Source organism: Equus asinus, chromosome X, assembly GCF_041296235.1.
Source record: "Equus asinus isolate D_3611 breed Donkey chromosome X, EquAss-T2T_v2, whole genome shotgun sequence".
NCBI lineage: Eukaryota > Metazoa > Chordata > Mammalia > Perissodactyla > Equidae > Equus > Equus asinus.
The window spans coordinates 13,549,020-13,576,836 of NC_091820.1; the positions used below are offsets into that span (position 1 = coordinate 13,549,020).

The 27,817-nt window shown below is 43.3% G+C and overlaps 1 protein-coding gene across 4 annotated transcripts in view; it reads left to right on the top strand.

Moving 5' to 3' along the window:
• NHS (NHS actin remodeling regulator) overlaps positions 1 to 27,817 on the top strand; it is a 335,826-nt gene that overhangs the window by 259,668 nt on the left and 48,341 nt on the right. The window lies entirely within an intron of this gene.

Here is a 27,817-nt window from a genome sequence, read left to right on the forward strand (position 1 = left end):
CCCGGCCGAGGTCTGAGAGCAGGGTCCCCTTGGCCGAGCTGAGCGGGCAGTCACGGTGGACCGCGCATAGCTCCGAGGGGCGAGGGGCGCAGCTCTGGCTTTCAGGGGGCTTTGATTTGTTTTAAGCATACTGCAGCTGCAGCTTTGAAGTTTGCCGCCTCCCCTCCGCCCCCATCCCGGGTTCTGGGGCGGGGCGGCACTTTTCCACGCGGCTGCCCAGGCCCTCACCAGCTGGGTGGAGGGGGCTGCAGGGGTTGCTGTGTCTAGTGGTGGGCTTCCTGCAGGGGACACAGGGACTCGAGGGCGCTGCGAGAGGGAGGGCGCCCTGAGGCTCGCCTTTTGGGAGTTCCAGGGGTTGGGGAGAAGTCGAGGATCCCGCTTGGTGCCCCATCCTGTTTTGCTGCCCTACCACTTGATGTTGGGTGACATTTTGCCTGTGCAGGGGTTTCACTGTCATGGAGCTGGCTGTGATGCTGTAAGGCAAATGGACTGTTAGGATGAGCTGGAAGAGAGGCGAGAGAGCTGGAGCTCTTCCTTTTGTGGCAATGTTAACCCCATCCAGCCTGCTCCCTTGGAACACCTGTCCACCTGGGTCACCATCTGTGGCCATGAGTGGGGCTGCCTGGCTGACTAGCCCTGCCAGAGCTGATGGGCCAAAGCTGGACTTGCCTAGGGCATGCCAGGCCAGGAATGTGTGGGCAGTAAAAGAGCAAAGCCCCTCCTGGCACCCCTCAGGGGAAGGTTAAGCAGGCCCCGCCATAATGGTGCACAGTGTTTTAGCCATAGTGTGGTCTGCTCTTGAGTTTGGGAGCTCTTGTTTTATGAGGTTTTTATTTTGCAGTTTTGTGCTTCTTGGTCACCAGTTTGTTTTTCACAGCTGCTTGTGAGCAAGGCAAAGATAATAGCATCTAAAAATAGCCTGCGGCTGGAGATGCAGCTTAGCTTGACCCCACTATTACAAGGATGGGGTCTCCCCTCCCAGCTGCTTGAGGGTGAGCCAAACTTGGGCCTCCAGACAGCCTGAGACCAGGTCCACACATCCTTCAGAGCAGTTCAGCCTCCAGTCTCAGAGCAGGGCGGGGACGCTGGGGTGCTGGTCTGTGTGAGATGGGCAGCCCTTCATCCACTGGTATATGAGGCCCAAAGCAATTGGGCTGCAAGATTGGGGGATGGGAGCCTGGACAGGGTCCCTTCCCCCACCCCCAGCCATGGGCATCTGCAGCTTGACAGTCCCTCTGAGTTCTACCCAGCCATATATATGGGGCATCCTCCTCTGTTTCAGGGGCCAGCAGGCTACTCCCTCCAAAGGAGTTTGGCCCAGAATACAGGGGGACCAAAGGGGCCAGGGTGGTGCTTAAGTCATGCCAGCTTCCTCGGTGCAGATAGTAGCTAGGGTGGTGCTCTTTCCTTTCCAGATAGAAAACCCTAGAGAGTTGAGTGAGGAACCTCTTCCTTGTAAGCAAGAGGTACCCAGTCTGTCTGAAGGGGACCACCTCCAGCTGATGGGGAAGGTACCACATGGAAGGGAGACTTTTCAGTGATCACAGTGGGTGGCAGGAAGCCCAGGTTTCCTGTGGGTCCTGGATCCTGAGAGTCTATTAGGCCTCTCTCATTATTTTCAAAAGCCTTCATTTCCCCCACGTTCGCCTCTTCTTTTGTGGCAAAGGTGGCAAAGTCCAGCTTGAAGAGTAGAGGTCCTCTCTGTTCTTGATTTGGTTGAATGATGGGATTATTTTTCTTTTTGCAAAAATGCATCAGTAACTGCTGAAAAAAAATATAAATGCCTAATTTCTCTACAGTGAAAGAAACAAACTAAAGAGCATGGGACTTTAGGTGGGAAGGTGTGAATCCCCACTAGCAGTTCTCTATTCAAGATAGAACCTACCAGGTGATTTTCTCCTCCCTTTCAAAGTGAATTTTAATTTTAAAATTTTGCCTTTATTTTCTGTAGGTCATAAATATAATCACTGAGCAAATATTAAGAAAGAGGGCTTGGGGGGCTGCCCGGTGGCACTGCGGTTAAGTGCGCATGTTCCCCTTTGGCGGCCCTGGGTTCACCGGTTTGGATCCCGGGTGCGGACATGGCACCACTTGGCAAGCCATGCTGTGGTAGGAGTCCCACATATAAAGTAGAAGAAGATGGGCATGGATGTTAGCTCAGGGCCAATCTTCCTCAGCAAAAAAAAAAGAGGAGGATTCACAGCAGATGTTAGCTCAGGGCTAATCTTCCAAAAAAAAAAAAAAAGAAAGAAAGACAGAAAGAGGGCTTGATTTCGGGGAGAGAAGAGACCAGGAAACAGAAAGCACCTGTGAGAAATGCATCATTCCTCTAGTCTTCTTGCAGAGACTTGAAAATAGTTGCTGTTTTTTTGGGTTTTTTAAATTTATTTTTATTTTTTATTTTTTTTAAAGATTTTATTTTTTTCCTTTTTCTCCCCAAAGCCCCCTGGTACGTAGTTGTATATTCTTCGCTGTGGGTCCTTCTAGTTGTGGCATGTGGGACGCTGCCTCAGCGTGGTTTGATGAGCAGTGTCATGTCTGCGCCCAGGATTCGAACCAACGAAACACTGGGCCACCTGCAGTGGAGCGTGCGAACTTAACCACTCGGCCACGGGGCCAGCCCCAAAATAGTTGCTGTTTTATTTTCACATGTCCCCAATATTTGTGTTCCCTTGAGTTCTTGGGACCCAGAGAGCAAGAAGATGCAAGATTACTGATGATTCAATGTAGCCAAAAGGCCCAGTGCAACAGTAGCTAACTCTTTGGCCCGCTTAGAAGGGTAGATGGGAAGACTGTGAGTTGGGGTTCAGATTTCATAAAGAAGTCATTGACTTTGCTCTGCCTGTAGCAAATAACATGTCAATGATCCCTTGCTCTTAACTAGAGACTCACAGTGAGTGTACTGGTCAGGGAAAGCTAAATACTGTAACAAATAAGCCCCAAATCTCAGGAGTTTAACACAACACAGTTTATTTCTTATCACATAAAGTCTAATCAACTTTTGGCTTGTGATGACAAGGAACCTAGTCTCATGCCCTCTTAAGGCTCAGTGTCCTTAGGCCTCAGAGTCCTTCCTGGGTTCCTCTGCATATAACCAGCAGAAGGGGAACAAGAGAGCATGGAGGATTGGAAGTAGCACACTTTGTTGTCACCTACATTCCACTGGCCAGAACTCAATCACATGGCCATATCTAACTGCAAGAAAGGCTGGGAAATGTAGTCTGTGCCATGAAAATAAGCTCTGGCACGGAAGATGCCCTTTTTTAGTTCTCCTTTGGAATTTGGCTTTGGCTTTGGACAAGTCACACGGTCAAATACAGATTTCTATTTTAAAAATGGTGGTGATTCCACCTGCACTTTCCTCTCTCACAGGGATTGGAAAGGTATTGAGACATAGAAGTCTCCTAGGAGGACCATCTGGTCTAGCCTCTTTAGGCAAGGTCATTGTCATTATCCCCGTGTTATAGATCACTTGCCCAATGTGACAGCCAGTGTATGGCAAGGCTGGAATCAGAACCTAGATCTCATTCTCTCAGCTCAGTGATCCTTCCGCCATACTCTGTTCCCGCTGCTCTCTTATGAAAACAGTTACATAGGATATAGTTTCAGAAAGCTGATATACAGTCCCTGGACAGCCTTCATCTTGTATAATCACTAAAACCAGCTATTCATATTATTTAAAATCCCTGTGAGTTATTTTTCCAGTTTTTACTGTCAAACCACTTATACTCAGGCTCAGACTAGCCAGGCACTGGTCTATGCCCTGCACATATGTTATTAACTCATTTAATGCTCACAAGACCCTGGGATGTAGGCACTGTTATTATCCCCACTTTATGGATGAGGATGCTGAGGCACAGAGAGGTTAAGTAACTTGCCCAACGTTTTACGGCTAACAAGTGACAGTTGATCCCTGGTGATCTGGCTTCAGAATCCAGCCCTGGATTATTTTACTACACTACATCTCTGAACTGGTGGCCTCCGTGCCCAGCCCTCTCTGGTGTGGCCAATCACCACAAACCCTCAGGATTTAATATTCTGAGTTTCCTCTCTTAGTGAGTGACCTTGAAGGTCCATGACAGGGAGTCATTTGTAAATTTGCTGAGGCATGAATTTGAGCCCCAAGCATATGAAATTGATACACAGGATTGAGCTACTTAGCTCATGAGGGAGCCCAAGCCCCCACCTCCAGCTCCAACAGCCCAGTGAGGCTTTAATTTTTCCTTTTAAAATTTATGGTTTACTCATCACTAGGTAGGCAGTAACTAATGTGAAGTAATAAAAATGTTTGTTTCCTTGTGGAAAGTGGCCATCGAATGACGAAGGACTCTTCGGTGCAACATTAAAAGGCAGTCGATGTGGTGGGGGTAGGGCAAGGCAAACATAATCACTTGACTCGAGGTAATTGCTAGTTGGGGTTGTTTTGTCTATCTATTGTTGCATAAGAAGCCACCCCAAAACTTACTGGCTTAAGAAACAACAGCCAGTCTATTGGTTCAAGATTCTGCAGTCTGGGAGGAGCTCACCGGGCAGTTCTGCTAGTCTTGCTGGTGTCAGTCAGTTGGGCTGTAACCTGGGCGCTGGGCTCAGCTGGGATGCTGGGCTAGCTGTGCTTCTGTCTCTTTCTGTTAGTCCCAGGGCTTCTCCTTCTCCAAGCAGCCTCTCCACATGGTCTCTCCAACAGGATATCTGGACTTGTTATCTAGTGCCTTAGGGGCCCCAACAAGGCAAAGGCAGAAGCTTCCAGGCTTTTTTAAGGCTGTGCTTGTGACTTGTTTTACCAACAGAATAAGGCAAGTCACAGGCCCAGCCCAGATTCCAGGGCAGGAAATTAACCAAGAGCATGAATATCGGGAGGCGTGGAAGCAGACTACCATAGTGGTGAAGTCTGAAGCTTCTGTATCTACAAAACTGAGGGTTCCCAAAGGTCTCAAGAGAAGTTGACTGTACATCAAAATGTAGGTTAAATAAAATCCATTCCTTTTACTCCGGTGGAGAAAGACTGTTACATATGCTTGTTTCTTTCTCCATTCCCAAACTTTCAAACCATTTATGCCCATGAAAAGCACCGAGGCTGTAGATGTGACTGCCCAAAAGGAAAAGGAACTGAAGTGTGTGACTTCTGCTCTCTTGCCCCTCCCATACTGTCTCAAAGGTATCCATTTTTAGAAAGGTATCAGTGCCCACCCTCAGACATAAACTAAGGATAGTTCTGAAAAGTCAGGAGCATACCAATTGGATCAGGAGACAAGACTATTTCTGATCTCCTTCTACTCTTCTCTAGCAAGTCACACATTCTGAGGTGACTTGGCATGCACAACAAGCCCCTGGCTGCCTCAGGAGGCAGAGCTGCTCTTCTGCAGAAATGAGCTAATGGGTTCAATCCATTAGGGTTCCATTTCAGATCATCTTCCCCAGGCCCTTGAGTCACTATAGCCAGTGGGGGTGCAGTAGCTACTGTTATGCACCACCCACATCCCTGTTCCTTATCAGGACTCAAGCACTCATTCCCCAAGCACTCATTCATCAGAGCTGGGCACTAGTGGCTGACAGCTTACAGCCAAATCCCTCTTTGGGAACTGACTTTGGCTGAAGAGAGCCACCTTGCCCAAGGTCACACCCCTTCCCAGGTAGGCGCACATCCAATGACTTTGCCTCAATTCAGGACAATTTGCAGGGCTATCCCAGCTCCAGAGCTCCCCCACGGGACTGGCTGAGCCTTTACTGTGATTGTATCACAACCCAACTTCTCTCTCTGCCCAGTCCTACTTAATTCTTCCATCAGTGTTGACCCAAAGAGCATTTCCTACTAAGCTTCCCACACACCAGTGTTTATCTCAAAGTCTACGTCCAGGGAACCTGACCCAAGATAGAGGACTTGTAGACTGGGTTACTTCCTGCTACAGGTTGAGCTACTGTGAGCACACATAGAAGCAGGACACATAGCACGGGCCTTCCCCAAACTCTTCCAGTTGGGAAGAGATGACAAGTAGTTAAGCAACAATATGAGAAAAAGCAAACAGAATGTAATAGAGTCATAAGTAAGTCTGATGCCTCCATGATTTTTCCCCTCCTTACTCTACCTCTCACAACTTCCCCCAAAGTTATTTTTTTTAGGGGATAGGTGATTCATGACATTGATTATATGGTTAACAATTGCGCCTAAGCACTCTCCCACCTGATTATTTCATCCTTTGGGCATGGCACTGGCAATCAAAATTTATCTTTCAAATTAAGGCTATAATTATATTTTGATAAAGATCTAGCAATTCAATGAGAATGAAATTTTGAGGGTTGCCAGGATACGGCTGACTCTGGGTTATAGAGAAGGGTTTGCATGCAGAATACTAATACGTGGTTCAGCACTCTTATCTAGACCTTTCCAACAGCGTCTGATAATGCAGGCCCATCAAGTACTGTTTCTCTGCTATTATTCTAGGAGGATAAAAGCGATGAAAGATATAAGCAGGGTTTTATGAATGAAAAGGTGATTCATCAGATGTCGTTTGGTCTAGCTCCTTCGAGTTAAGAAATAGAGTAATAATTATGTGGTGTTACCTCAAAATATTGGAGACAAAAACCTTTTCTTATTTCCTTGCCTCCTCTTTTATTGTAAATAAAAGCAAGATGTCTTAGATATTGAGTTATTGTTTTGTGTTGGGAGATAGGGACCTGCATTTGCAATGGTGTTGACTCGCAGGGAAATAGAAACAGTGGAAATGTGTATGGTGTCATATTCTAATTTTTCTTTACCTTTCCTTTCCCTTTTACATTGTCTGATTATTAGTCATTCACTCATTCAACAAATATGGAGTCTTAAGTACTGTGCAGGTCCTGCTGAGGCATCTAAGAAGGTTTAAAATGCATAATCACATATGAAAATAATAAATAACAATACAGTACAGTAGTACCCAACATGGTTTTTTGGGAGGGGTGGGGGTAATGTTTTTTTAAATTGAGGTAAAACTTACATACAATTAAGTTGTATTCAGGTCTTAAGTGTTGAGTTCAATGAGCTCTGACACACATTTGTGTAACTACCTCCTGAAATAATATATAGTACATTTCCATCACCCCCTAAATTTTTTAGTACCCATTTCCAGTCAATCTTCCACCCCCTTTGGTAACCATTATTTTGATTTCTATCACATAGATTATATTTGCCTAATCAAGAGCTTCATATAAATTGAATCACACAGGATGATCTTTTAAAAATGTCTGGCCTCTTTCATTCAGCATAATATTTTTGAAATTTACCCATGTTGTTGTATACATCAATAGTTATTCCTTCTCATTGCTGAGCAGTGATCCATTGTAAGAATACACCACAGTTTGTTTATACATTTAGTTGGGCTGTTTCAAGTCTGGGGCTATTATGAATAAACCTGCTAAGAATATTTTTGTACAAGTCTTTTTGTGGATTTATGTTTTCATTTCTCTTGGGTAAATATCTAGGAGTGAAACTGCTTAGTCATAGGGTAAGTGTATGTTTAGTTTTGTAAGATACTGGCAGAGATTCTTTCAAAATGGTTGTACCATTTTACACTCCCACCAGCCATGTATCAGAGTTTTAGTTGCTCTGCATCCTTGCCAACACTTGGTATGTCAGTAGTCATTCCAGTGGATATGAAGTGGTATCTCATTGTGGTTTTAATTTGAATTTTTCTGATGACAAATAATGTTGAATACCTTTTCATGTGCTTATGAGATATTCGTATATCTTCTCTTGTGAAATGTCTAGTTAAGCCTTTTCCTCACTTTTAATTGGGTTCTTTGTTTTTTTATTATTGATTTGTAGCTCTTCATATACTCTGAATGAAAGTTGTTTGTCAAATATATAGATTGTAAATATTTATTTCCAGTCTGTGCCTTGCCCATTTATTTTTTAATGGTGTTCTTTTGATGAGCAGAAATTTTTAAATTTTGACAAGGTCTAATTCCTCAGTATTTTCGTATATGGCTAGTCCATTTTGAGCCCTGTCAGAGAAATCTGCTTCCATCAAGTTCACGAAGATTTTCACATGCATTTCCTTCCAGAGGTTTTACAGTTCCAGCTTTTATGTTTAGGTCTGTGATCTTTCTGTAATTACTTCTTGTGTATGGAGTGAGGTAGGGGTTGAAACTCATTTTTTTCCCATGTGTATATTGAGTAGTTCCAGAACCATTTGTAAAAGAAAAACAACAAACTTTCTTTTCCCCCGTTGAATTGATTTAATGCCTTTTTTCAAAAAGTCAATCAACCATATGTGTATGGGTCTATTTCTGGACTCTCTGTTCTACTCCATTGATCTATATGTCTACTCTCTTGCCAAAATCACACTATCTTGACCTCTGTAAATTTATAGTAAGTCTTGAAATCAGGTAGTGTAAATCCTCCAAATTTGTTGTTCTCTTTCAAGATTGTTTTAGCTATTCTAGAACCTATGCATTTTCATAAACATTTTAGAATCAGCTTGTCAATTTCTTCAAAAAAAATGCTGGGATTTTGATTGGCCATTAATTTGAATCTATAGATGAATTTGGCGAGAATGGACATCTTTAACAATGTTGTATCTTCCAATCCCTGAAGATAGTATAGCTTTTGATCATATAGATCTTCTTTAATTTCTCTTAGCAATGTTTTGCAGTTTTTAGTGTAGAGGATTTGCACATTTTTTTAGATTTATCCCTATGTATTTGATATTTTTGATGCTATTGTAAATGGTTTTACTTTTTATTTAATTCTTCAATTTTTCATTACTAGTATATATATATACAATTATATATATATAATTTATTTTTATATATTGACCTTATATCCAGTGACTTTTCTAAATTCACTCTTTAGTTCTAGCAGTTTTTATAGATTTCATAGAATTTTTAACCTATCCAATCACGTTGTCTGATAATGACAGTATTTACTACTTACTTTCTCATCCTTATATCTTATTACACGGTGAGAGTGGATGTTTTGATTTCTTCCCAGTTTTAGGGGAAAGCAGTCAATGATTCATCATTAAATATGATGTTAGCTATAGATTTTTCAGAGATGTCTTTCATCAGGTTTTGGTATCAAGGTTATACAAGTTTCATACAATGAGTTGAGAAATGTTCCTCTTCCTATATTTTCTGAAAGAATTCATGTAAATCAGTATTATTTCTTCTTAAAATGTTTTACGGAGCTCACTGGTGAAGCCATCTGGGCATGGAATTTTCTTTGTGGGAAGACTTTTGATTAAAGAATTCAATTTCTTTAGGAGATATAGGACTATTTATATTTTCTATTTCTCCTGTGTCCCTTGTTGGTTTTTTTTTCAAGGAATTGTCCATCTCATCTAAGTTGTTGAATGTATTAATAGTGTAGACTGGAGTAGGCAGAAAGACCAAAGATATCACTTGAAGTGGGACTTTGAAGAGAAAGGACTTAGGCAGACAAGGAAGGGAGTCCTGAGGAAAGAATGGTGTGAGAAAAGACATGGGAGTGGGATCTCCAATGGTGTGGGTTGTTGGACATGGATTAGGCCACTGTGGTTCAAGGAGAAGCTTTGGGTAAAGGAGAAGTGGAAAATAATGTCAAAAAGATAGCTCAGAACTGGACCAGTGCCAAATTGAGGAGTTTGGACCTGATGTAGGCAATGAAAACCCCCTGGATGATTTTCAAATGGGGGCATGACCTGTAGAAATGGTACTTTAGGAAGATTGATTTGGAATGATGGGCTAGTAGAAAGGAGAGAGTAGTGTTAAATGCAATTCTTTTAGAACTGGTATGGTATGCAGGGGTGAGCGCTGCCTAGATGAAAGGAGTCTGATAAAAAATGAAACTAGGAAGAGTATATTGAAGTTTTCTAAAGGCAAAGGCCTTTGCATATTTATTTCTCTGCACACAACACAATGTCAAGCACCTAGTACACACTTATCACACTCTATTATTATTTCTGCTCCCATATCCCCCTCCTCAAGCAGACATCCAGCTCCTCCAAGGGAAGAAACCAAGGTTTATTCATGTGAAAGTACTAGTGCCTAGCCATGTAGTAGACACTTACTTAATGCCAAGCGAATGAATGACATCTGAAAGTATGAGTGACTGAATGAACGAATGAACAGGCAGAATAAAGGAAAACTGTGTTAGTCAGGATAGGCTATGCTAAGCTATAATAACAGATTAACTAACAAAGCTCAGTGATTGAACACAATGAAAGTTCCATTTCTTCCGCACACAAAAGTCTAATGTAAGCCAAGAACATACAGTCCCCAAGCAGTGGGGGAAAAGAGAGAAGCAAGGCTCTTGGGAAGTTTTGAAAGGACCAAGCCTCGAAGAGGTGTACATTACTTCTGCCCACATCCCACTGGCTAGTAGCCGACACTCTGTCATTTGGCCCCCATCTAACTGCATAGGAAGCAGAAAAATGTAGATGTGCACATGGACGTTTGGTAAGCACTAAGAAGGAGAATTAGAAAGGAGTAAAAGGGAGTCCTAAAAACTATTTGTTATTGCTTCCAGCCGGGGAGAAACCTAAGCCCTAGAGATGTTAAGGGACTTACTGCAGACAGCCACACAGACCACAGACCAGTTGTGCTAGGAGAGCTCAGCCTCCCTGGCCTGCCTTTTAGGCCTTAATAGTTATCACCTCAGGGCTCACTTATTGCTAACTAATTTTTAGATGCCAACTCCTCCAGAAGGAACTGCGAGTAGAACGAAGCACTAATAGACTCTGCCGTCAGTTACCTGGTAGCTTCAGCCAGAAGCACAAATGGAAAGAGGCATGATGTGGGTCAGGGCAGGAGGTTTTGATGATGAAACTCCCAGGAGGCAGCAAAGCAGTCCTGCTCCGGGAGGCATCTGTGCTAAGCTCATGCCAGCTGCCTAAAGAGAACTCCACATCCTCTGTGATCTGGAGTCTCCTGTGCAGGATCAAAGTAGCTGCCTTGGCAGGGCCCGGAATGCATGGCGAGGGCACAGCAGCCAAGGGAATTGCTGCTGGCGTGTCATGTGCAGCTCGAGGTGTGAAGAGAATGCCTCGTCTACCACAGAACGGTGAAATAGGGAGAAGAAGTTTGCCTCCCTGGGCAAGGCTATAGTTACTGTTTGGTTTTCAAAGCTGGTGTGAGGGTCAGAAATGATGAAGGCTGAGCAAATGGCACCAAGTTTGGCACATAACGTGTTCTCAGGAGAAGGTGTTGTTGATGATGTTGATGGTAATGAAGCAGGAGAAAATGATGTCTCTCATCTTTAAGAACCATTTTCTTGGGGGGTGCGCCACTGCAGAGAGCTTGCTGCTTTTCCCCTGGAGGCTGCCTCTCTGAGCAGGGCTGTGGACAGTCTCCCAGCTCCCCTGCACCAATCAGTGGTAGACGCATTTGAATAGAGTGAAATAAAAAATGGAAATAAAATAACAGAACTCTCAGAAAATGAACCATCGGACACATGAGAAGGGAACCAATTGGAGGAAATAGTGAAAGAGAGGATTAAAAGAGATATTGTAAGTATAAAATGAGGAAAGCAAGAAAGACATATTCTAATGCCTTTTCCCTCATTCATTCTGTTCCTGCACTCTGGCTTTGCTGTTCCTCAAACACTCAAACATAATCCCACGTAGAGGCCTTTGCTTTTGCTATTCTCTCTGCTTGGAATTCTCTTACCCCACATTTTCACTTAGCTCCACCCTTCCCTGGATCAGGTATCTGCTCAGATGTCACATTGGCAGAGAAGTCTTCCCTGACTACCTATCTTAGTTTGAGTTCCCCCAGAAGTAGACCTTGAGACAAGGATTGGAGTGCAAGTGGTTTACTTGAGCAGAGAATCCAGGTAACACCTCTAGGGGTGTGGGGAAGAGACAGAGGAGGGAATGGATCTAATAAACATGTGCTGTCAAGCAGTCACCACATGGTCAACTGGAGCTCAGTCCTGCTGAGGAACTTGGGGAGAGGCGAAGTCTACACTTCTGAGTTAGCTTAACCTCTGCGCAGGGCATCTGTCATTGTTGAGGGCTACTCTCAGGAGCATGACTTCTCTAATACTTCTTGCTTTCCCTGCTTGTGGGCTATGCATTCTATTGCCAGAAAAAAAATCACCCCAGGCAGAGAGTCTCAGGGGGTCATGGGAAGTGGCCTTCAGAGTGTCTAGGTGAATGCTAGGGGATGCTGGTAAGGCACTGAGCTTATCTGCTACACCACTCTCTCCAAAGCAGCGACCCATCCATCTTTGTCCCCTTACCCCACTTTCTTACTTCCTCACAGAACTTAGACCACCTGACATTGTATCTATGTGGTTGTCATCTGTCTCTTCCACTAGAGGCAGGCTCTTGGAGGACAGAGACTTTGTATGGCTCTCAGTGCCTCAGGCAAGGATAGCACTCAGTGGATGCTCAGTAATTATTTGTTGAATGAATGAATACGGTAGTCCCCCCTTATCCATGCGAGATGCATTCCAAGACCCCCAGTGGATGCCTGAAACCACGGATAGTACCGAACCCTATATATACTATATTTTTTCCTATACGTACATACCTATGATGAAGTTTAATTTATAAATTAGGCACAGTAAGAGATTAACAACAATAACTAATAATAAGATAGAACAGTAATAACAATATACTGTAATAAAAGTTACTGTAGATCTTAGCAACCTCAGCATATGATTTTTTCTCTTTATTAAGTCGAGAGCTTTCACCTTTTCACTTAAAGGAAGCACTTTACGGCTTCTCTTTGGTGTATCCAAATTGCCAGCATCACTAAACTTTTGTGTTTTGGGGCCATTTTTAAGTAAAATAAGGGTTACTTGAACACACGCACTGTGATACCATGACAGTTGATCTGATAACCCAGATGGCTACTAAGTGACTAACGGGCAGGCAGCATATACAGTGTGGATCCTCTGGACAAAGGGATGATTCATGTGCCAGGCGGGATGGGGGCGGGACAGCACAAGATTTCATCACGCTACTCAGAATGGCATGCGATTTAAAGCTTATGAATTGCTTATTTTTGGAATTTTCCATGTAATATTCTCTGACCATAGTTTACCATGTGCAGGTAACTGAAATCACGGAGAGTGAAACCGCAAATGAGGGAGGACTACTGTATTCAGGGAAAGATGGAAACTTTTGTTGACATCACAATTATCCTCAGCACGTGAAAGCGTGGAAGAAGCAGGGCAGAAATAAGTTGCAGGAGCAAAGGTGAACATTACACAGTGGAGGGGCACGGCGGGTCCCTGATTAATATTTGTTGAAAGAGCAACATCATTGTTTTTCGTTTTTTAATGGATAGAGTGAAGACGAGAGAAGAACTAGTCATCCCAGTTTCTTGGTCTGATTTTTCTGGGTACTCAGGGATTTCATTCTTGTCACGGCCATGATAGCGTTACTTTTGCTTCATATATCAAATGGAAAAAACCACCAACAACAGGACTTTCTTTATGGGCTAGAAGATGTAATATATCCCCAAAAGGCAGGCTAGTCTTAAGCCCTCACCAAGGATGACAGGGAAAGGAGTGTGAAGAGGACAAAGAAAGGAAGTAAGAGGGTGGTGGAGAAAGTGTAGCCCAGGCAAGCAGGAGGCAGAGGAAGGGCCTAACAATCTTTGAATCCTCACTAACAACTGAACACTCAATTCTTTTTTTGAGACCAGCCTTTTGGGGTCTATCCAAATAAATACAACTCAATCCAAAGCTCCAAATCCATACTTGTTACTAAAAAGGCCCTGACTGTCCCATAGTTCAGACCCTTAACTGTCTGCTCCAGGCCACTGGCTTGAATTCTCCCCAAGAGGAGGGAACTTCTGAAGTTTGTTACCCCTGAAAAGGCAGCTTGCTTGGACAGCCCCAGTGGATCCTGCCCTCTGTAGGTTTGCAGAAAACCCTACCACAGAGGACACTGGTATTTCTGGAATGGGCTCCAGCCAGTAGCCAATATCTAAAAAAGACCTGGGAGGGAACCGTGATAAGCTGACACAATGGTGAGAGAGATGGGAATCTGGACACCTCTGCATATCACTTGTCCCAGGTGGCTTTTGTTCTGGAAAACACAAACCTTTACCTGGGTGGATAAAAGGCAAATAAATGTTGTGCTCATTACAGCTATTGGTTTGACAGCCTTTAAAAGAAAGTTTTTAAAAAAAGGAGTCAGAACATTGGCTGAAACTAATTCTTAAATAAAATGAGATTCCCAAGTTGTGTTTAGGTACTAGTTGCTTTCTCTCCAATATCTTCACCTCCTCATGTAAACATCCTTGCCCTGATATTTAATTCCCGGCAGAAATGACAGAAGGGGCCCCATAATAGCCCACTAAAAAGGGTCTACCCCATGTCCACAGAGGACTGAATCTATACATTTGATTGAATTCACTGGAAAATTTTGGGAAACAGCCAGTTTAGAAGGTGGTTTATGGGTTGTGTGAGTGTAATGAAATGATCCTTCTCATTCATTATTGGAAAGACCAGATTAGCCAGCTGTTTTTGCAGTAGCTGAAATCCTGTCAAAAATGCCTCTTCCTAGCTTCTTTAAAGCAAGGGAAAACAGGATTGAAACAAAAAAACAACCCACTAGTTGGGAAAAAATATTTACAAGTTATATATCCAACAAAGGGTTAAGCTCCATAATATATAAAGAACTCACACGGCTCAACAACAAAGAATCAAACAACCCGGTCAAAAAAGTGGGCAGGGGACATGAACAGACATTTCTCCAAAGAAGATATACAGATGGCCAATAGACACATGAAAAGATGCTCATCATCATTAATCATCAGGGAAATACAAATCAAAACTACACTATGATATCACCTTACACCTGTTAGAATGGCAAAAATAACCAAAACAAAAAGTGACAAATGTTGGAGAGGTTGTGGAAAAAAAGGAACCCTCATACACTGTTGGTGGGAATGCAAACTGGTGCAGCCACTATGGAAAACATTATGGAGATTTCTCAAAAAATTAAAAATAGAAATACCATATGACCCAGCCATCCCACTACTGGATATCTATCCAAAGAGCTTGAAATCAGCAATTCCAAAAGTCCTATGCACCCCTATGTTCATTGCAGCATTATTTACGATAGCCAAGACGTGGAAGCAACCTAAGTGCCCATCAACTGATGATTGGATAAAGAAGATATGGTATATATATATATATATATATATATATATATATATATATATATACACACAATGGAATATTACTCAGCCATAAAAAAGAATAAAATCATCCCATTCACAACAACATGGATGGACCTTGAGGGAATTATGTTAAGTGAAATAAGCCAGATAGAGAAAGACGAACTCTGTAAGACTCCACTCATAGGTGGAAGTTAACATATAGACATGGAGAACTGATCGGTGGTTACCAGGGGAAAGGGGGGTTGGGGGAGGGGACAAAGGGTGAAGTGGTGCACCTACAACAGGACTAACAATAATGTACAACGGAAATTTCACAAGGTTGTAAACTATCATAATCTTAATAAAAAGTTTTTTCAAAAGAAAGCCTCTTCCTGAGGTTGATCTGTTATTAGAACAAGCAAGGTGGCCCTACGTGTGATTTGGACCATTGCTTAGGCTCAAAACAGGTCTCGGGGCTGATGTCATTAACTCATGCCATTTGGTTTGCAGATTGGTAGCCTTTGTGTTTCAACTTCAATTCCTCTTGCTGCATGGGTCTGAGGCTGTAAAAGAAAAACAACAATAAAAGAATTTCTTTACCCTTCAAGGTTATGGTATAGCCCATTCCTTTCCTGATCTTGCTCTTTTGCCAAATTGGTCTGGCCTTCGTGTCTCTGACCAGTGAAGCTCTGCATTGTGACTCTCAAAGAAAGTTGATATCTGGAGCAGGAGGGCATTGTGAAGGTGAGAGTCCATGTGGGGTTGGGCGACTTGCTCTGAGGGCACTAAGAAGGCATCTCAGCATGAGCTAGCTGCAGGTGCTCTTGGGTGCCCATGCATTGCCTAAGTATTGGCCCCGAAGAGAAATTGAGCACAGCGTTTGGCTAACTGGGTGCTTGCAGCTTTCACTGGGTAGATGACTTAGGGAAGTGTGTGTCAGGACAAAGAGTGACTCTGCCTATAGACTCCTAGAGATAATTTAGAGGTAGAATTTGGGAAGAAAGAGCAAAGGAGGGGGAAAAAAGCCAGCGCTTAGCAGAGCAGCAGGAAAGCAGAGTCCTATTTAATGTGCCCTCCTGCACAATCCTCATTTCTGTAGACTCCCTGAAATGACTCATAATTTAGCCTGACTTCTATGCATCTGGGTTTCAAGGAAAAGCTTTTGTTAACGCTGACTGTAAATTGAGGGGGTGGCTTTAGAGATGTTTTCTGAAGAACAAAAACTTTTTCAGATTATTTCCATAGCATACCAGCACATTTAACAACATGAAATAACCTTACTTGTTCACTCAGCAAGCATTTATTGAGCACCTACTATGTGCCCGATACTGTGCTTGGTGCTGAGATATAGAGAAGTACTCTTAGTTCTGAAAAAGCATACAGTCTGACAGGGACATAAGCGACTACAACAGTGTATGGGGAGTGCTGTCATGCTGAACCGGGCCCCACCAATTCAGAGATGATCATAATTTGGGAAAGGATTGAGATGAGGATTGTATTCGTGGTAGTCTTGAAAACAGGTCTTCTAAGCAAACTAAAAGAGGAAAGATGAAAGCATTGATCATTCCCCTGCCTAAAAGTACAAATGACTTAAAGGGCCATAAAAGCATCCATTGACAAGATCTAGCAGTGAAAGCAGAATCCCACTTTAAAGAGCAGATAAGATATCAAAGCACTTGCCTAAGGAGAGCAAGCCTCTGACTGCACTGTTGCCATCGGAGTTGAAGGGACGGGACCTACAGGAAGGAAAAGTGAACTACAACTACAAAGGTAAATGGTAATACAATAGGAACCAGGTCCTAAGCTGAGAAGGGGCCAAATGAGTAGCCATGGCAATGATACAATGTGACTTCAGTGAATTAGTGTAATGTGAGCTGCTATAAAAAATAACCCCCAATATCTCAGTGGCTTAATAAAATTCAGGTTTATTCCTCACTTGCATAATGTCCAAAATGTGGGTTTGTTCATTGGTAGGTAGCTCCTCTCCTAGGAGGAGTTCAAGGATCCAGGTTCCTTCTATCTTATAAATCTATCTTCAGTATATGGCTTCTAAAGAACATGAAGGAGAATGTGTGGGAGGTTTTTATGCACTGTGCTGGAAGTCATGCGAATCACTTGTGCTCACATTCTACTGCTAGACCTCAACACATGGCCACACCCAACTGCAAGTGAGGTTGGGAAATGTAGTCCATCTGTGTGCCAAGGAAGAAGAGGAAATGACTTTGGTAGCCAGCTAGGCCAGTCTGCCACACTGAGCTAGAGAAAGAGGTCATTCCACTAGAAGTCAGCTCTATATGGACAGGGGCGCTCTCTCTCCCTTACCTTGGTATCTCTGATGCCTAGTTGAGAATCTCAGGCCTTCCTGCTCATTAGGTTTCCACTGTCATTTCCTCCATGCCATGCTTCTCACTAGCCTTGCTCTCTCTCTCTCTCACACACACATTTTTCTTCCTACCTGATTACACCCTTCCTTATCAATTGATTTACTTCCTGGCTTTCTTCCTGCCTGGATGTAAGCTCCATGAGGGCAGGGATTGTGTCTGTCATGTCCACCACTGTATCCCATTGCCTAGCACAGTGCCTGCCACACGGGAGGTCCTTAATCACTCATTGCTCAATGAATGAATGAACTAACTGGGCCCTGGGGGTCTTGAATGGCTTCATGGAGGAGGTACAACTTGAGCTGGGTATTGAATAGAATTTATCTGAGAGGAAAGAGATCAGAAAAAGGAAGGAGGTAGATTAATAGGAGACAGAAAGGGCCACAAGATGTATAGATTGAACCATTTATGGAGTTGAGCCACATCCATTCAACCCACATACTTGAACTCCTATAACATATAGGTTAGTGTTCTAGATTGTTGTTTAGCTGGAAGATGCAAAAAATACACAGGAAAGCCCATCTCTATCCTCAACCAGCTTGTCTTGAGCTCTGCTTTGGGGGAAACAAAGATACTTTCCATTATGTAGCAGGTTCCTCATCCCAGCCACCAGGGCTCTCCACTGAATGACTTCTGTCTTCCTTTCTGGGATGATCATGGCCTTCCCACACAGATATCTGCTCTGTGTGTGGCAGTGGTGTGGGTCAGAAAGTGGAGTAGCAAGGTAGAAAGTGGTATGGGGCTTTGGAATCAGATGTACTTTTTTTAGGCCTGGCTCTAGCATTTATAATCTTTGGGTAAGTTTCTTAACCAATCTGCGCCTATTCAATAAATGGGGAATAATCAAATGTGCTTCCTGGGTTTATTGTGGGAACCAAATGAGATTACCTCTATCAAGAGCCCAACCCAGTGCCTGGCTCGTGTACATGCTCACTAAGTGGTGTTGTCTTCCTCCTCAGAGGCCTCTAACCTGCCCCCCTCTGCTTCACACAACTCCTGGTCCAGCTGCAGTGAACTCCTCCTGGGATTCACATTGACAGACTCTTTCCAACCTTTATATTGGGTTGCCTCATAAGAAATTGCCAATATTCAAATCTTTCTTACCTCAAAATGGAAATTTCATATGGTTCTCTTCCAGTGTTTTCCAACCTCCTTGCTAATCATATCCCTCAACCCTGCTCCTACTTCAAGGTTATCTCTTCCCTGCGCCCCTTCCCAAAGCAGAGGGCATTTCTCTTGAACCTGTGTGGCAATCTGTGCCTCTCTCAGGGTGCACACTTGATTCCACCTGGGATTATCATCTAATCTGTCTAATATGGCTACCAGATTATAAACTCCTGAGGGCACTTACAGCATCTCTTTCTCCTTAAAGTATGTCAAACAGTACCTTGCACTTAAGAAGAGATGACACATTCTATCTCCCAGACCCAAGTCTGATTAGACAGGGACTTCAAACACTTGGAGGGACTGCGGTCAAGATCTGCTGGTGAGCCCCTGTACTATGCCAGCCAGCACTGGGGCCCAAGGCCCTTGTTCTCTAATGCCACCTTCTAGAATCACTTGCCTGCTGTAACTTCTTTCTCCCCTCTCCTCTCACCTCTGCCTGACTCCTAAGCAAATCAACCTGAAAAGAGAAACATAACAGAAATGCCTTGAACCTGGGAGGGGGAAATAGGGTGCCATTTATCTATTTTGAAAGGTTATTGAGTTTTGGGATCCTCATTTGTTTATTTAAGAGCTATAAAGTTGGACCATATGAAATTGACGACATCCAACTATTCTGACCTAGAAAAATGTCAATTTCATATGGTTCAACCTAGTGTCTTGGTATTTGGGCTCATTCACAACTGTTCATAGGTGAAGTGGTCTGATTCCTGTGCATAGTCCACTCAGCCAAATCCTTGGTAGAGATCCCCAGACAGGCTACTATTCATAGCTTCTGATGGGCCTGTGGCCTTTGGTAAATTCTGCCATTGCTTCTGGAGTTTCCATCATAGTCTCTGGATTCAAAAATGGCTAGTTCATTTCCCTTTTCCCTGCAGGTGCCAACATATGTGTTTGATCTCTGGGATAAATGCCAAGACCTCCAGGCTTGAGTTTTCAAGTCTTCTGGAGATCAAAGTTTCTCCTCATCACCACATGGGCTTTCCTTTGCTGTTACTCAACAAAGCCAGCCCAGCTCCTCTGAGGAACAGTGGCAAAGTTCCCAAGAGACAAAGATGGAAGCAAAAGAACTCTTAGTTTTCTACATATTGCAACACATGGGGCAGATGAGTGTGAAGGGCAAAAAGGCTTGTATGTTTTTCTCAAATAAACTGTAAATTAAAAATGCAGACTAGCCAGCTCTGATGGCCTAGTGGTTAAAGTTTGGCGCACTCTGCTTCAGTGGCCCAGGTTCAGTTCCTGGTCATGGAACCACACCACCATCTGTCAGTAGCCATGCTGTGGTGGCGGCTCACATAGGTCTAGAAGGACTTACACCTAGGATATACAACCATGCACTGGGGCTTTGGGAAGAAAAAAAAGAGGAATATTGGCAACAGATGTTAGCTCAAGGTGAATCTTTAAAAAAAAAAGGATTATTTAAAAAAATGCAGGAACTTTAGATGGATTTTAGTTATTTATGAACTAGATCTACCTGAATAGGGCCGCCAGGAACCTCTCATAGTTTTCTCATTTTATGTACACAAAGGAATATACAGGACTTTAACAATCATTGTATTCAACACCTTCAATCATTTTATGTGACTTTTAAACAAAGTACTCTTTACTGTCCATTTCTAGTAGAAAATATCTTAAAGACAAAAGAAAAGCAAAAGGAAATCTAAAACTGAATTCAATTGCCTTATTGTAGTAATTTTGAGACTATTCAAATAAGAAATTATGCCACTGTCATTAAGAATCAAGATTTTCAGCATAAGAGAAAAGAATTATAAAGTCAAGGAAGTTAAATTAAAACCTGCAATCTTAGATTTGAATTGGAAATAGCAGTTTGAACTCATGATTTATCTTCACCTTCTGAAACTTTCATATTTTCTAGCTCTGTCTATTGAAGAAGCCTAGAGTCAATGACAACGCACCAACAATGAGTACCCCTGGCATGCAGAATGTGGTCTCTAAAGCCTGTTCCCTCTGAGAAGAGCCAGGGCTTCTTGGAGAAAGGGCTGATTCCAGGTCTGTGCAGCAAATGTGCAAGATGAACCTGGGACACATTATCATGCCTGAAACTCAGACAGAGGAGGAAATAAACCTTGAGAGGTCCAGTGACCTGCACGATGCCACACAGGAGGCAAGACTCTGGGAATAGCCAGAGTGCCGGGTCCATGCCCCTGCAGAAGGCAGCCTTCCCTCAGCCGGGCCTCCAGGCCACGGCTCTCCCAGCTAATGTTTCAACTGGGATCCAGAGCTGTATGACCAGAGTTCTTCACTGCCACACTTGGGGGATTGTGACAATAAATCCATTTTAAGCCACTCTGGCACTGGAGAACTTTTAAAAATAGCCAGCTGCACAATCAAGACATCCCAAATTTGAAATGCACGTGCTTGTGTGCTGTGAGGGTTACATTTCTAAAACCCCCAAGACTATTGGTGCCCTGCCCATATTCCCTCACCCTTGTCACTTCAGTGCACAGCAGATTGACTTACATCTCCCAGGACCTGCATTCTTTGCCTGAGGGCTTTCTCTGGCCAGGGAGCCTGCTTTTCTAGAAGTACCAGGGAAATATTGCTCTGGCAACTAGGTAGCCTTCAACCAATGACTGACAGGAAGTGGTAGATAAATATCCCAACTCCCTTGCTGCTAAGGTGTGTGTTTAGTACTGGCGCCCAAAGGGATCCAGCCTCAGTTACTTACAGTGATAACATGCTCTTGAGTGTGCCCTTTATTGGCTTCTTTCACTTCTCTTCCCTTTCTCACTTCTCCTTGCCCCCTACTGGTAGCTTCCTAGAATTACCTCTTAAATAAATTACTTTTACCTGAACCTTTGTCTCAATGGCTGTCCTGAGGAAACTCAAACTCTTCTTTTCATTTTCTGAACCTGTCTTCCATGGGCAGATAGAGAGTAAAAAAGCCATTGTCCATGGAGAATGGGTCTCCGTTGATATTGCTGCAGACTCAGCTAGAAGCAGGCTAATTGAGTCACAAGAGAACACATCTTTCCTGACTCCAGATTCAATATATTTTGTATTAAGTATTCCCCACTCATATAGCTCATGCCATGTCTTTTATAGAGAGCATAAAACTCATTATAAATGTCTAGGCTTTTGGGATTGAAAGGTCCTTGGAAAAGAATTCCTTTTGGCTTGCAGGCTCATGTATTTATAGCTTCTTTGTTGGCCCAATAAAGGGCATCACTTCTCCTCTACCTGTGAAGATACTAATTAGCAAGTAATAATTCTAAGTAAGTGCAGTGGAGGTGGTATGTAAGGCCTTTCATGAGTATTTTTAAATTTTCCATTGTTGCCAGTGATCTCTAAGTAAATTTTAAGAGACTAACCTCCACCGAGGAGAAGAGATTTATCAGCATATATAATTGGGTATCACGTGCTAATTATCTTACTGCTTCATAATTTAACCAAGCCAAGGGCATTTGTCCAAGAGGACCAGAGTGGCTCTGTGCACGATGCTGGAAACAGAACCCGTTCCTCTTACATCCAGTGGTTGTATGCATGGTCTCTTGAATAGAAAGCTGATTTTCACATGCTTTTCCTGACCTGCCTCTCCCACTCCAGCTCCACTTTCTTCCCTGGAACGTCAAAGGTGCCCGTGTTCATGAATCACATCTATAGTTTGAGCAGGAGTGAAGGGACTTTAAAACATCATATTCATCTTTGTGGGCAGAGCGCCTTCTTTCCTCTCCATTTTCCTGCTTTCAAGGGCCCAGAGTACCAAAGGATGACACTCATGGGCTTCCCTGTAACCAATCTCACCTGGTTCTTTGCAAATAATGAAAACAGATTTGTGACATTCACTGTTTTCTGAATCTTGGAAGTATTTCTTAACTATCCATTTGGCTCTCATGAAAGATCCAATTCCTTATTTCTGATCAGTATTATCTTTTCTATACTTTAACCTGTTTGCAAACTTGTAAAACTGCCAGTGTCTCTTTAAGGGGTGTGGGGCTGATGAAGCAAGAGTTGAATCAAGCTCCCATTCCTCCCGCTCTGATTTTAGCTCAGGCATGCAAGCCTTGAAAACTTGCACAAATGTCTCATGACTTAGTGATGGGCTGGTCATTTTCAGACCAGGTTGCTAGAAAGCAAGCACTTTACCACTATCTAAAAGCATGCTGGCCCCTACGGTAACGCTAACCTTGAGGTTGATTAGATTGAGTTATTGAGATAGTTTTTGTAGAGCAAAACAGTTGAATATCACTAATTTAATATTGTTCAATCTAATACCTACCGTGTTGCCTTGGTCCCTCATTCTTTAAACTATTGCTGCTCAATATGTGTCTGCTGACTGGCAGCATCAGCATCCCTGGGAAAGTTGTTCTTTGCTCCCTGGGCTAAAGCGCTTCTGGAATTCTAAAATAATAATGGCTGGTTTCTTAGAGAAGAGGTGTGATGTGTGTGTGAGTGTGTATTTTGGAAGAACAACCTGATAGATATGATAGGTAGCAAATAACTACTGAGAGAGATGAAGGGCACAGCAGACAGGCTGAATGCTGGCATAGGAGGAAGAGGTTACCAAGGGAAGTGCGTGGACCCAGGGTCAGAAGACCTGAGCTTTGTTTTTGCCTCTGCCAAAAATCAGCTCTATGATCTTGGGTCAAATCTTTGAACCTCAATTTCCTCATCAGTACATGGGATGAGTGACCTAAGCAGTACTTTTCAGTGTGTCAACTGCTACCCAGAGCGAGGAAAAGATTTTCACATCAAAACCCGGCATACACACATACACAAACACATGCACACACACATGACAGAAACAATAGCTTCACAAAACAATACTTAGTACATGAAGTGCATTTTGCTATTTTCTATTCTACTCTCTTCTATTTTATTGTTTTAAAAATGCTAGTCTTGACCTGCTGAATGGATTTCACAATCCACTAATGGTTCATGCCCTATGGTTTGAAAAAACACAGAACTCCATAATTTCCAAGTTCCCCTCCAGCTGTAGAATCCAATGACTCTGCTAGATGCCTAAAGGAATTTTCTTGAAACAATAGCTGAGCTGTGACAGATGGCTACATGCTTACATTCTGGAGGAAGTGCATGGTGTAGAAGATGGCAGCAGAAGGACCCGAAGATAAACAAGTAAATTACAAACCGCTTCTGAGGAGAATGTACAGTGCTGCGACTCTGACAATGACTCAGAGAATTAGGATCTCCAAGTCATTAGACGAAACGCTGCCCAAGTCAACCAATATCAGAGACTGGGGACATACGATCTGCCAGAGAGGTCACAGGCTCCCTGGTTGTGGGCAGCCTTCTTTCCAGTTTCCAGATTGTAAGAGCCCTCCAAAGGATGATGTCTAGTGGCCTCATCTTTGTTTACTTCACTCACTAAGAAGACAGGAAAATAAAGAAAAAATAAGAAACTTGGAAAACTCCAGACTTTTTTCTTTTGAACCTGGACCCCAATCCTGGCCTCTTGGTCTTCTTTTGTTCCCAGTCCAGGAAAGGGAACTAATATTTAGTATGCAGTATCACAGCAAGGACTTATCGTTTCACTGGATCCTCAGAACCACTCTCATGAAGGCTCTAGGATTCCCACTTTACAGAGGCCCAAAGAGTTGTTCTCAATAATTTATTCTGGATCCCCTGCTGCCATGAGGAATCCCCATCTTTCCAACCCAGAACCCAGGGTCTTTCTCCCAACCCATCCTGCCATAGCTTGAATACAGAGTGTTTCTGGGTAGAGGATGCAACCTCACTTAATTTTGGTGACTGGTAGAAAGCAGAGACATAAACGGAGCAGGACAGGACTCAGAGAGCAGAAAGTCCAAACTCATTTGTAAAGATGGGAACTTAAGTCCTGGTTCAAGGTTCAGTGACTTGCACAAGGGCACAGAACTGTGAGTAGAACCCAGGCTTCTAGTGGTCTTTCCACAGGATGTTGGACATTAAAACAACAACAATAGCAACCATAATAATTAAACAGTCCTGGTATGAAGCGTCATTTTGTTTTAGAAGTTGGGGGAAATAGTTTTAGGGAAAAATTGTTCTAGGTCATTTTAGTGTATAAGTAAATACACAGACGTTTTCCTATTCTTTGGGTGTTGGAATGTTTCAGGGCACTGGAACTTGTTAGGAAGCCTAGATTTTTCTGATGCTGAGGGATCCACATTGATGCCTTGTCTATAGTGGGGAACAAGTCTGAATTATTGTGGTTTTACAGAAAAGGAAGCCCAGCAGGGACAGACCGTGGGAACCTGGCTCTGGCATTGGCTGCTCCACAGGTGGCAGGAGCTTTGGTGCTCCCTCCTCCATACTGCCAAGCAGATTAAGCAAGGTGCTGGTTGCCAAGGAAGGAAGGGGAGGAGAAAATGAATGGTTTCACTTCTTGAAATCCCCTCCCAAGCCTCCCAGCAGATCTGAGAACTCGGGCAGCAGTAACAGAGACCCTGAGTGATTTCCATTTTGCTTACCAAGCTGATGGCTGCTGAGGATTAGCTTCAGTGTAGCAGGGACCTGGGGAGCAAACTGGTGACATATCTGTGACACTGACTATTTCAGATACTCATTAATATATTAATGTGCTAACACACTCCTTGCTTCTTTCTGTCACAGGGCATCAGAATGGATGGTTTGCAGAGAGATGTGTTCCCAGCAGAAAGGTGTTATGATGGGGGTGGGTGAGATGTGTGGAAAGGCAGGAAGGAAGGATAGCGAGGTGTATGTAGGTAGTCAGTCCTGTAGGTACTCTAAGAACGTTTTCTTTTTCTTTTTCTTCTTCTTCTCCCAAAAGCTCCCCAGTACCTAGTTGTATATTCTAGTTGCAGGTCCTTCTAGGTCTGCCATGTGGGATGCCACCTCAGCATGGCCTGATGAGTGGTGCTCGGAGGTCCGTGCCCAGAATCCAAATCGGTGAAACTCTGGGCCACGGAAGCAGAGCATGCAAACTCAACCACTAGGCTATGGGCAGCCCCAGAACATTTTCAAAAATCCCTTCCCTTCCCTGAAAGGGTAGAAATTCCATTTCTGAGTCACTTGCACATTTTTCTGAAATTTTTACCACACGTAGCATTCAAACTTTGATTTCAGCTGTTACCTTCCCCGTTTTACATTCTTGAGAGCCTGGGAGAAAGAAGAAGGAGCAGCATGGGGAGAGAGCCAGTGGCAGGGGTGGAGGCTTGAGGTTGAGAGGCTTTCTAGGAAGAGAGGCCAAGAATAAGCATTTTGCCCTCCTTCGAGGGATAATGAAGCATTAAGGGAGTCAGAAGCTCATGAGGCCAGGAAAGGCAATATTGAACAAGTACCAACCCTAGCAGCACAGGGGGAGACCGAGGGCTGGGGAGGCTTGGGGCAAGATTATATTTGCCCCTGATTTTTACCCCTTCCCAGCAGTTCCTAAACCCGTGCCTCCTCCTGCCCTTAGAAATGGGCCTGGTCTTTCCAAGTGGCAGCCACTAGTTTTCCTTGACTTCTAAGTCAGCTCATTTCCAATAAACCCAGTGACCATATCCATGCTTTCAATACATCACTATGAATCAAGGTCTAGAAAATTCCATTATCTCCAGAGTCAACAGGGAAATGAACTAAGTTCAGTCTATAAAGACTTTTTCACTGCCCTGTGGACATTTCCTACCATGGCATTTTCTTTGAGCAGTTTGGTTTTGTGGTATCTGTTTGTGGTGCTATTTGTATTTCTGAAATATGATACATCTGCTGGGCACCTTCTGAAAGATTCACTCAGTTCTTGGTTATACTTAATACTATGGATGATACAGAGAGTAGCAGTTCTAAATCCTTTATTTTTATTTTGAGAAGCACTAGATACTTTTTATGTGGCAGACAGCCACTCCCCACTCCCTCCCCCAATCAGCCTTAGTTTAGGCAAACTCATCAATATTGGTTTGGGAAAGAGCAACAGCTTGGAAGCCAGAGATTTTAATCCCAGATCTTCTACTTGCAAGGTGTATGACTTTGGAAATTTACTACTTTCTCTGAGCTTCTGTTTCCTTATCTGTAAAATGGGAGCAATACTTTAATCTTTGGGTTGTGTGAAGACACCATGAATATAATGCACCTGGCTTGGAGCTTGGCATATGGCTAGAGCTCTCTGCAAAAGCCTACAGTTTTGGATAAGAGAAATGATACATCCACATAACCTTTTTCTTCCTGTAAGGGATAAAAATGAGACACATAGCCTTATTTCCCACTGTAACCTGTGCTATTACCTGTCTCTTCCTTGGGGAGGAGTAACAAAGGGAGGAGAGGACAAGTACCAGGCAAGGCAAGCGGCTGGCTCTAGGGAAGTAGATAAAATAGTGGGAGGGTGTATTAGTTTTCTACTATTGCATAACAAATTACCACAAATGTAGCAGTGTAAAATAACACCCATTTTATGATCTCGCAATTTCCATGGGTCAGGCGTCTGGGCACAGGTTACCTAGGTCTTCTGCTCAGGGTCCCACAGGGCTGCAATCAAGGTTTTGGCTGAGGCTGAGTTCTCATCTGAGGCTCAGAGGCCTCTGCCAAGCTCCTTGCTTGTTGTCAGAATTCAGTTCCTTGAGGTTGTAGGACTGAGGCCCTCAGATCCTAGAAGCCGCCCAACATTACTTGCCATGTGGCCTTCTCTACAATGTGGCAATTTGTTCTTCAGGGCCAAAGGGAGAGTGTCTCTGCTGCTTCTTGTCTTTTTTTAAGGGCTCACTTGAGTAGGCCAGATCCACCCAGGAAAATTATCTCCTGATTAACTCAAAGTCAACTGAGCAGAGATCTTAAAAATCCCTTTTGCCATGTAATGTAACATAATTCACCTACACTGCTACACTACAGTTCCACCTACACTCAAGGGTAGGGGACAATACAGGGTATGTATAGGAGAGGGCAGGAATATTGGGGGCTATCTTAGAATTCTGCCTACCACAGAGGGGCCCCTGGATGTATCCAAATAAGCAGAGGAGAAACCTTCTTGCTTCTCTTCGTATCATTTTTATGAGTGAACATTACTGGGAATGCTAAGCCTGCTATTTTGCACGGCTCAGCCATGGTGAAATTGTTAAACAGGGAAGAAAAGTGGGCAGGGTGAACCTGAAGATGTGGAATAGCCTTGCAATGGCAGTGATGCAGCGAGCTTATGAATGAGTAACATTCAACTTTTGCTAAACTGTTACTTGGGAAAAGGAATAGATTTTTTAAAGAAGGAAAATGGGATAGTTTTCTCTGGAAGAGCTCCATTAGTGCCTGTCTGT